Source organism: Belonocnema kinseyi, chromosome 3, assembly GCF_010883055.1.
Source record: "Belonocnema kinseyi isolate 2016_QV_RU_SX_M_011 chromosome 3, B_treatae_v1, whole genome shotgun sequence".
Taxonomy (NCBI): domain Eukaryota; kingdom Metazoa; phylum Arthropoda; class Insecta; order Hymenoptera; family Cynipidae; genus Belonocnema; species Belonocnema kinseyi.
Window position 1 is genome coordinate 39,928,370 of NC_046659.1, and position 10,935 is coordinate 39,939,304.

General features: G+C 32.8%; 1 protein-coding gene across 2 annotated transcripts in view; it reads right to left on the reverse strand.

Moving 5' to 3' along the window:
• LOC117170181 (leucine-rich repeat-containing protein 24-like) overlaps positions 1 to 10,935 on the reverse strand; it is a 133,566-nt gene that overhangs the window by 15,164 nt on the left and 107,467 nt on the right. Inside the window, exon 1 of one of the 2 annotated variants that reach the window (XM_033356763.1) lies at positions 9,819 to 9,919. The exons of the other annotated variant lie outside the window; for it this stretch is intronic. The gene's annotated coding sequence lies outside the window, so the exon portion shown is untranslated. Of the gene's footprint in view, positions 1 to 9,818; positions 9,920 to 10,935 lie in introns of those variants that run through there. 2 annotated transcript variants of the gene reach the window in all.

Sequence of the window (10,935 nt, forward strand, 5' to 3'; positions counted from 1 at the left end):
AAGACTAAGAATTATAAACATTTAGAAGTTGTTTTTAGAATAATTTTAATTAGATAGTATATAATTTAACTGAAACAATAGCCCAAATGTAATTTCAAATATCAATTCAAGGTTTTAAACAAAATGTATAACAAATTTTGTATAACCTTTTTCCATATAAAAGTTAATTCTTATAATTATCAGGTAAATAGTTAGATCAATAAAAAATCGAAGAATTTAAAACAAAAAAGTTAAATCATTTCAGGCATAAATTTAAGATAAATTTAATGTGGAAAATCTGAAGACGAAACAAGTGACTGGGCAATCCTTATCGATTTTGAGCCGCTGAATCCGAATCTGCTATCAGAATGTCTTCTACGCGTCTTTGCTTTTCTCTTAATGCAGAAAATAGGGAAAAAACTACGGATATTTTGGACATTATTTTGATAATACCAGTATACGGAGGAATAAACGTACAGGTGTCATATTCTTATGTGTCCTATATGTGCACGTCGATGGCAACCGGCACAACTGTGCACGTTGTTGGCCACAGGAACAACTGTGAATCGGGCCATCTGTGCACTTCTACATTTCGACGTGCAAAGTTGGGAGCCTCCCATCTGTGCATGTGAGCCGTTAGTAGGGTAACATCTGTGCACGGTGATATTTATTAATTTAATTAAAAAATTTTTTTTAAATTTTATTTAGTTATTTAGACATATAGCCGACATTTAGACGTGCTCAGTTGGGAGTGTCCCATTTGTTCACGTTGAAATGTAGACGTGCACAGATGACCTGGTGCACAGTTGAGCCTGAGGCCAACAACGTACACAGTTGTGCCTATGGCCACTGATAAGTACAGATAAGCTCGTGCAAAGTTGCTCCGTGCAGTGTTCCGTCACCTGCAATTGACAAGACCTGAATAATTAGTTTGAATTAGTAGGTACACCTTTCTCATACTTAAGTGTTGACGACGCAGTTGGTAATGCATGATTAATTAGTTTGAATGAGGAATTATGCCCTTGGTAATATAACTTTAAATTCAGTTTTAGTTACTATGATCCGAAAACCACTCACTAATTTTTTTACGAAAGGTAAACTATCCGAAGACTCCCACTCAATATTACAGTCTTAACGGCACGGTTAATAGAACCTGATTAATTAGTTTGAATAAGTACGTACATAATTAGTGATGTTTAATTAAATTCATATTGTGTTAGCCTCATCCAAAGACAACTGATTAATTTTTTTTACAGTTGGTAGACTACCCCCAGGCACACTTCTCATACTTTAGTCTTAACGATGTCGTTAATAGGACATGTTGAATTAGATTAAATAAGTACATGACAGGCGACCTACGATGTAACCCAGACAAAAAACTACCCTTTCTCTCAACCTTCAATTCTAGATATTATCGATCAGGGGACCCTAGAATACTGAATATTAATAGAACAGAGAGTTTGGCATGATCCCTGAACATGGTGTCAAACAGTACTCGAGGGTCGGTGTAACTCTTCTCATCTGCATGAAAAGCGACATGCGATGCAACACCGTTGGAAAAGTATCCTTTTCTCGACCTCAAGACATGGATATTATTGTTCGGGGATCCCAAACTAAAAAATATTAAAGGTATAGAGAGTTCGGAATGATCCCTGAGTGTGGTGCCAAACAGTTCTAGAGGGTCTGTGGAACTCCTCGAGTGTGCATGAAACGTTAACTTTGGTACAACACCCTCGAAAAAAGTATCCTTTTCTCGACATTAAGTCATGGATATTACTGTTCATGTGGTCTCAAACTACAAAATATCCAAGAGACAGTGAGTTCGGCATGATCCCTGAGCGTAGTGCCAAACAGTCCTAGAGGGTCCGTGGAACTCCTTGAGTATGCATGAAACGTTAACTTTGGTAGAACACCCACGAAAAAGTATCCTGTTCTCGACATTCAGACATGGATATTATTGTTTTAAGGATCCCAGACTACAAAATATAAAAGAAAAAGAGAGTTCGTCATAATCACTGAGCGTAATGCCAAATAGTCTTCGATAGTCAGCGGAACTCCGCTCGCGTCCATGAAAAGTGACATTTGGTCCCTCCTATCTTGAAACCTGGCGTTTTATATCATAGACTATATTATACTACAGTTTCAGTCAATTTGACCCGGACCATATTTTCCAGAGATGTTTTCGGAGTCCTTTGCAGCCTGGAAAAAAAAAGAATTGAACTGAAGCGCTTTGAAATGTGCATCTTAAAATTCCAGATTGACAAAGTTGCATTTTAATTTTTTTTGGGACTCTTTGAATTGGTCAGCTATTTGGACTTAATTAAATTTGTCAAGCCACATTCGGAGATGTACTCCTTCTACAGTTTTAAGACATTCTGACTAGGAGAATATAACCTCAAAAAACCCAATTAGGTTCAATTCGGGATATACGATTGACAGAAGAAATGCATGAATCGTTTCAAGTTCTCAATGAAATGAAGTTTGAAGGATGTTAAAGTGAATGGAGAAGTGCAGGTTCCCTTTTACAGAAACGAATCTGCATCATACAATTGATTTTTGATTAAGTCCGATGAATTGTATAATGCATATTACGCTCTTCATTATTTAACTGTATTGAATGGCAAGTGGCTACAAGTAAATTTGAACAAGAAAATGCAGATGAGTTAGTGACGTAAATGAATTGGATTTTTAAGATTTAACAACGTCCATCATAAGAAACCTATTTTATAGATATGTATTGCGTAAAATGAAATTTCAAACTAATTTAAATGTTTTAATTAGTATAATATTTACATTTAATAAAATTTACATATATGTTAGTGAAAAGCAGTTTTATACGAGTAGAAAATTTTTCAATAAATTATAATAAATTATAGAAATCACTGATATAAATATTTGTTATTGTAATAAAATGTAAACATCGAAGCGTTTTTGGCGTTCGTATGGCGTGTGCGTAGCCGCTGTCTCCCTTTTTCGCAGTGAAAGAAAGAGTTAGAGTATTTCCTCTTACGCCGTTCGCAGCCAAACGCATGTCAATGTAGATCAGGCCTATCCAGAGAGGGGAGCTCGACTTAAACACCACATGTTTTAGCCATGAGAATCGTCATAACTGCAAGAAAAGCGATTTTGGACCTTAACCCCACCAACGACCTCCACTTGCTGCCGGAAATGCTTCGTGGTTGTTCGTGGCGCGTGCCATGTGACGCACTATGTTGACGGAATATGATTTTATAAATATTGCAACAATTACAAAATATATAAATAGTTGATATATGATTACATTTTACTTTACAATAATAAATAAGGGAAATGTATAAGCGCTATAACTTTCGATAGGTATGTTGCAAGATCCTGATTTCAAAGAATGTTCACAATTTCTTTGTAAAGTGTAATATAATGTTTAAAAAATGCTGAAATAATTACCCTTCAATATTTATAAAAGTTTATACATTGAATGTGAATTTATTGCAATACACTAATATAGTGTAGAGAATGTAATTGTCTCTTTTATTTCTAATTATAGGGGAATTAAATAGTTCAATAAAAAGGCCCTAAAATTTACTATTGAAATAAAGTTGTATTTTTCCATGAAACTATTGGCTTTGAAGATTTATTTCCAACTTTCTTCAAACAAAACATTATGCAATTTCCCTATTTTTAAGACTTATGGATTCTTTTACTGCTAATATATTAATTAATTAAATTCCAAATTACTTCATTTTATTTTTAATTCAGTAGCATTAAGATACCTTCTGAGATACTGTGTATCTAAAGCACTGGGAATCCTTCTTCCATTTCAGAAACCGACCACCACCGAAGCTGAATAGATAGACTCGTGGTAGAACTCAAACATCTGGTGATTGAGTTGAACTCCCCTCTCTGGACAGGCCTGATGTAGATGACTTGTGAGTACGTGTGATCTCGCGCTTAAAAAACTCCCGGCAACCGGTGCGGCTGTTGGCAACTGATTTTCGGTTTTAAGTGAAAAGTACAGAAACCTTCGTAGTGCTTCGATAAATTGGCTGTGGTGAGAAAAATCGTATGCAATTACGAGGAAACTTGTTCGAGTATCTCAAACGTGTGTGGTAAGAATATAAAGATGAAATTACTATATATATATGTATACTATAGTGATTAAATTTAAAAATAAAGTTTTTCTTTCTTTGGTCTGTAATTTTCTTTTACGAATAGTATTATTACGAGTATCCGTCGTTTTTTGATCGGAAACGAAATAGCCTATCGTCAACAATCTGCCATTCCTCTTTAAGATACACATTTCATACGATTTAAAATACGATTGAAACGTGGCCTGTCTGGGTCTTGTCAATCGTACTCTCAGCTTCATCAAGCTTGCAAACAACGTGGTCAATTTTAGAAGATAAAGTGTCAAATTTTAATGAGAGCGAGCTAACGCAAGTAGAGACTTTGTTTAACTTAGATTTACTGTCGGCGAGCGATTTATTAATTATTTATACGCTTAATATCGAGGATGCTATCGCTTTTTAACCGTTTTTTTGCTGTTTCATAGAGGAAGGTTTTTAATGAACTGAATTTTGAAATACACTTTTTTGGCATATTTCGACCCCATAGAGAGTAAAAATTACTTTTACGCTCTTTAGCTTACCCTTTTCCCCTAGCTTGTGTAATTGTAAGGTAATTGAAGATCTTTCTCAGATATCTCACTTGTTGCGTGCAAACAGCTTTTTTGTGTGGGCTGTGTAATTATTTTCTTTGTGTAAGATCTCAACGTTGCTCTTACAGTTCTAGTTTATTCTTGCAAAATTTAATATGTTTATCAAACTTATGATCCGCTATAAAGATGGTAATAATTTCGTCATTTTTAAGAGTTCATAAAAGTATTGAAGGTCGAAGGTGTTTGGTCGTAATACCAAAAAACCACTACATTACTTTAAAAAGGGAATTTCACAATCATTAGATGATACAGTTATCATTTTTTGGAACTCCTATGGGGTCTCCTATATCTCTGATATTATCGGAATAGGTCATGCAAAACCTTGAATCATATGTCTTTTCCAAATTACATTTTGTAATTTTTGCTTATATGCGTTATGTGGATGATACTTTCTCAATTATTCCACTTGATAAACTGGATTCACTACTTTATACTTTTAACTCTTCTCATCTGAGATTAAAATTCACATCTGAAACTGACAAAAATAATTCTATAAGTTTTTTGAACATTGAAGTCATCAGAGATTATAAAAATAATATTATAACTAAATGGTTACTATACTTCTTTCAGATAGAATTTTGCACATAAATAAATTAAATATTGTTAACAAAATGTTATTTTATAAAATCTATGCGAATCATATTGTTGACAAACATATTAGTAGAAGATTAAAAGAATTGGAAACTAGAAACAAGGTCCGTAATGATACCGAGACTAGTCGTCCATTCAGAATTCAAATCATCATTTCAACTATCAGTCAACATTTAGTACTAAAACACTCTAGTTACTCTAATGCAATAAAATGGGATGATGTTGAGATCTTACATAAAGAAAAGGATTATTTTAGCAGTTCTTTCACTAAGATGGTTTTTATTTAAAAAGAAGGCAAGAAATCCATGAATTAATTTCTGATTTTAATTCTTTTAATGAAGCATACATGTTGATTTAATATTTTTTACATTAAATTTATTATTATATAATTGTTTTTATATTATATAAAATTGAATGTAATCATTTATAAAACTTTGCCTTATTTTTTTCTAATTAAAAAATTATTTTGTAAAACTACGAATTTAACATCATCTGGAAATTGTATGGACGCCCCTGTTTTTCCAACATTTTACACCATCCATTATAGAAATTGTTAGTGCCCTTGTAATCAGAATTGTAGCTGGAGCTTTAGGATTGGATTTCCAGCTTCATAGAAAGAATTTTACTCATTAATATTTAAATGAGTTACAAAAACTTTAAAAAATGCACTTATTATTCCATATTCTAGTTTTCATCTTCCTTCTCTCCCAGGTAATTTACTATTACGTATATCAACTTTAACTTTTAAGAACTCTTAATCTAAAAATTTTACGTTGTCTCGAAATTATAGTTTCTACATTTTTTACAGATTTTTAATGATATTTTTTCAAATAAAAGATTTTCTTTAACTTTTTATAAATTTTAAGATGATTAAAAATCAATGGGCACACATAGATCTTCAATAATTAATTCTCAATAGACTGCAATCTGCCTTATGTAATTTCGGTGAGCTATTAATATTATAACTTTACGTATTTATCCTCAAGTTTTTTAGAATAATTAAATTTTAATTTTTAGTCTAAAGAGGGTTCCAGTTTTGATTCCGAAACGCCATGTTTTTTTAAATGTTTGTTTAGCAATTGCAAAGAGGAAAAAAAAAATATTTTAGTCTGGAAGAAATTGTGGATCTTTGTCTTTATTTATGTAATAAATAAATTCCCAGAAGTTAATTTTACGAAGGATTAACATCTCATCTGTTTCGTCACCTTACTTTTCTGAATTGTAGTTAATGGTAGTGTAATGATTACACATAAGGGGGCACCAAATTAACAATTTATTAGCATGCCCCAGGATCAGGACATTCAGGGACCATATTTGCTGATTAGGAGGAAAAATTCAAATGGATTGGGGACCCTAGTGTGATCCGTGTCTATAGGTTCTGGTTCCTTAAAAGCATTTAAATTTCGAATTGAAGTTCGTTTTATTTTTTGACAGTGCGCGAAGTAGACGGCTACAAACAACGATATTTGCGGAACGCCTGTAAATATCATTATTACTAAATTTACATCCTGAATTTATGAAGAAAGGAAGGATTTGCTGTAAAAGAGTATTTGAAATAAGGACTGGCGACGTAAACAAAAATTCTACTAGTATCTTGGGCCGAGAAAAGTTTTTTAACCTATATTTGATTAAAACTGGATGTTTTTTGGATAGTATGCTTTTCTAATTATTGTTGGTAGAATTTTGCGAAATATTGAGTAAAGAAGTTAGAAAATTGTAATTCGCGAGGGATTTTTGTTTTATCCTCACAGTTTAGTTCCCCATAGTCGAAGGCTAACAAAACATCTCGAATGGCTTCCGAACAAAATGAAAAAAATTCGCGAGAAAATTCGCCTAATAATTTACGGGGAAAAACAAACGATCATGATTTACAAAGCCAAAAATACAAAGATAATTATAGAGTAGACAGGAAAAATTTAATTTAAATTCATACGAACAGCGGACGAAATCGCTAAGCGCAAAACCATGTAAATAATCACGTGAATATACAGCATGTGCTAGCGAATATTAAAATCGAAGAAAATAATAACAATGAATCAGTGAATCTAACTCGAGGTGATGGGCAAACTTATCATATACAAATACAAAATGAAATTTAAAAATCAATCACCGATACATTAATGAATGTGTAAAAATTACAACTGAAAAATGAACATAGTTCAGAGCTATATGATCATAAAATAAAAATAGATTTGCTAATTCCACAATTTTATGATGAGTATCAGAGAAATCCTCTTGAATTCATGCGGGATTTAGAGCAATACCTAGCAATTAAAAGAATACCACGCGGTCATGAATTACTTATAATAAGAAGTGCACTCAAAGGCAGGGCTGAATCTTGGTATTTAGCAAATTGAGTCAATAGAAACGTGTTTGATGATTTTAAAACTGAATTTCGTGAGAAATTAGTTTCAATTCATATAGGACAGAAATGGGTAATGATTGGAAGAATCGAAAATGTGAAAGAAAAGATGGTACGTTTGCTCGGTGTTTCTACTAACAGGTTCGACAAGCTTATTATTGTTTAGATCCACCGTTTTCAGAATAGGGCGTAATTATGTAATAGTGAGAATAACTTCCAAATAGAATACAAGATGCTTTAGCCTGGGTCGATGTCAAGAAAACCAATCAGATAATAAAAACACTTGCTTGGCTAGATAAGATAAATAGAGAAAGGAAAGAAAGAATATTAGAAACGATATGGCGATAATAGATATAAGAACCACGATAGATATAGTTAAAAGAGAGATGAGAGGGTTTATGAGTAAAAAGACAGAATATACTTAACGGAAGAAATGACGATTGGAGGTATAGGAATGAAAAAGAGAGTAATTATGGAGATAGGCAAATGGGTGCAAGAGATAACGGGAGAAAAGAGAAGAGAGGAAGATGGAATGGGATTATCGCGACACACGTAACCGAATAACAAGAAAATCGAACCGGTTATTGACATAGGATCTGAAGTAGATTGCATCTCTGAGGATTTAGTTAAAAAATTAGGGCAGAGAAAAATGTCAGTTTTACCAGTTTCTAATACAACATGATTAGCGCGTTCGGTGTGAAAGCTTATAAGGATGTATGATGTTTCAGGGAGAATCCGGTTCAAGGAGGCTGAAAAGGATCAGGTAGTTTTTCTGAGCAAACCTTTGTTTAACTTCAGCTAGACACAGACTTTATTTATCAGCAAAGTGAATAGATGAATCAAGAGTCTGGGTTTTGTCAATCGTACTCCCAGCTTCATCAAGCTTGCAAACAACGTGGTTATCGCTTTTTTATCCGTTTTTTTTGCTGTCTTATAACAAAATACAATTTAAAAAAGTCCATCCGGGCATCCGTGTATAACATTCTTCTGATACCACCTAGAGAGTAAAAGTTACTTTTACGATCTATGGATAAAAATTACTTTTCACATTCTTAGAAAAAAAGTTACATCAGGCGTAAAATTTCTAAAACTACAATTTAAAAATTCAAAAACTGTCAGTTGTATTTTTTCAAAATTACAAAACTTGAAAATTTAAAGCTTTAAAATTAAAGAGTTTTTTATTTGGATTATTTACAAAGAAAAATTTCGGTAATTTTTAAGATTTACGTTTTAAATTACTTCAATTTGGAAGATTTACAATTGAAAACTTGCCTTTTGATTTGTAAAATCATCAAACTCCAAGAATGTTTAATTATACACGCAAGGCAAGGTTTAGTTCCAGTATCGAGAGTTGCCTTCAAATAGACATGGAACTAAAGCGGGGGAATCAAAACAAAAACAGTCAGGGCAGTCTGATGATACTTAGAGATTCGATGTCTGGATCATTCATACACAAAATCCCTCTTCGAATTCACACAGAGGTAAGTAATATTAGAAGTAAGTGTAGATCTGGGTTACAATCAGCACCCGTAATCAATCATATGCAAGAGTGGAAAAGGTGTAAATATTCCATTGGCATTTAGGATTATAGATACGCCCATCTTGTATTATTTTAGTATTTCACATTATAACATTTTTTGGTCCAAGATATTATCTAGTAATGATTGAGCGTCCGCATTAAAATTGCCCTCATGGCCGTTTCTAGTTTAGAAGATATTCAGGTTCTTCAAAATTATAATTTTCAATTGTGAGTGAGGGATGATGCTGGGACCTATGGTGAATCTATGGGGTCTATAAATGCTCATATCCAGAAAGTAACCGGAAGTAAATATGTTTCGTGTTCATAGAAAAAGTATAACACGTTTGTTTATGACAGTCGCAAGTTTAGTTGCGTTTTTATCAAAAAATTATTTTTCAAAGGTAACTTGTTTTTTATTACCGGGTACAATATTTTTCTCAATGAAGAGGCGTCAAGAGCACATTGAATTACACCAAACATTCAAAATCTACAATTCAAGTATATAAAACTTGTATAATTGAAATGCTTTTTTTTTACTGTACTAGAATATGTTTATAATAAACTAATTATAGATATTTAAACATGTGAACATCTGCTGCTAATACACTGATAATATGACACACAAAACTTCAATACATTTTATTTTTTTTATATAGTATAGTAGTATAGCTTACGCAAATGATCCTCTTGGTCGACGCTTAGCATTTTTTCAACCATGTCTTTCCTAGCAAGAAATATTTTTCATGAACAGTTACATGGATTATCAAGAAACTTTTTTCCTCTGTAGAATCATCGATCAGCAAACATGAATGTCTATTTTCTTTTTCGCAAATCCTCCTTGAATATAGTGATCGTTGACTTTTCAGCTATCGGGAAACCATTGTGGCTTGATATCATGATTCTGAAATAGGTTTAGTGCATACAAATTATATTCGAAAATTTTGATATTTCTTAAGTAGTATATAGTGGAAAAGATAAGACAAAAAACATAAAATAAGCTAGAAACCTTTCTCCATTTATGTTTAAAAACAAAATAAATGTAAATAAAGTTGTAAATCTTTAAAGACTATCTAGTATTACGGAATTTTCCGTCTGTGGTTAAGCTTACAAAAATTTCGGTAACAAATTGATTTCATCCTTAAATTTACGGGAAAATACATTCGGCTTTTGCAGACCCTCAACCCGTTTTACAAACGAAATATAACAACCTCCTTTACAATTCTCGTAACGCATTTCCGACTCGCCCAAGTCAACATAAACACAAAAATATGTTATAAGCCACGGCTTAAAAGTAATAACCCTTGGGCGAATCATGAATTCGTTCCCTCTTAGCACCGCTTGAACGTTTTTATGGAAAATTCCCAAGCGAAGATTTACTGGTCGAAATCAAAATTCTTCGGTGCTTTAGCACGGTGTTTGTTCACTACCGTTTTTATTGCCTTCTTCATGTAGCAACTTTCTCTTAAAATCTGGCAAGCATCTGCCAGAACGGTGATTTTCAGCTCGCCCAAAAATCTACCTGCCCCTCGAATTTTGACTAATGCGACCAGCTAAACTGTATTCTTCCTATTTAGCTATCGCTCTCTCTTTTCTGCCCTTCCAATTCTACTTTGAAAGCTCGAGAAATTTTTCCTCCTTTGGTTTTCAAGAGTCTATTGAATTTTCTAATTTCATTCTTTATCTTTCAAACTCTGATCTACTTTGAAAGATATTTTCGGAATTTGAAATTCATTTTATTTTAGGACTCTCTCGCCTAAAGAAGATTTGTAATTAGTATTATTTGCAGTATTT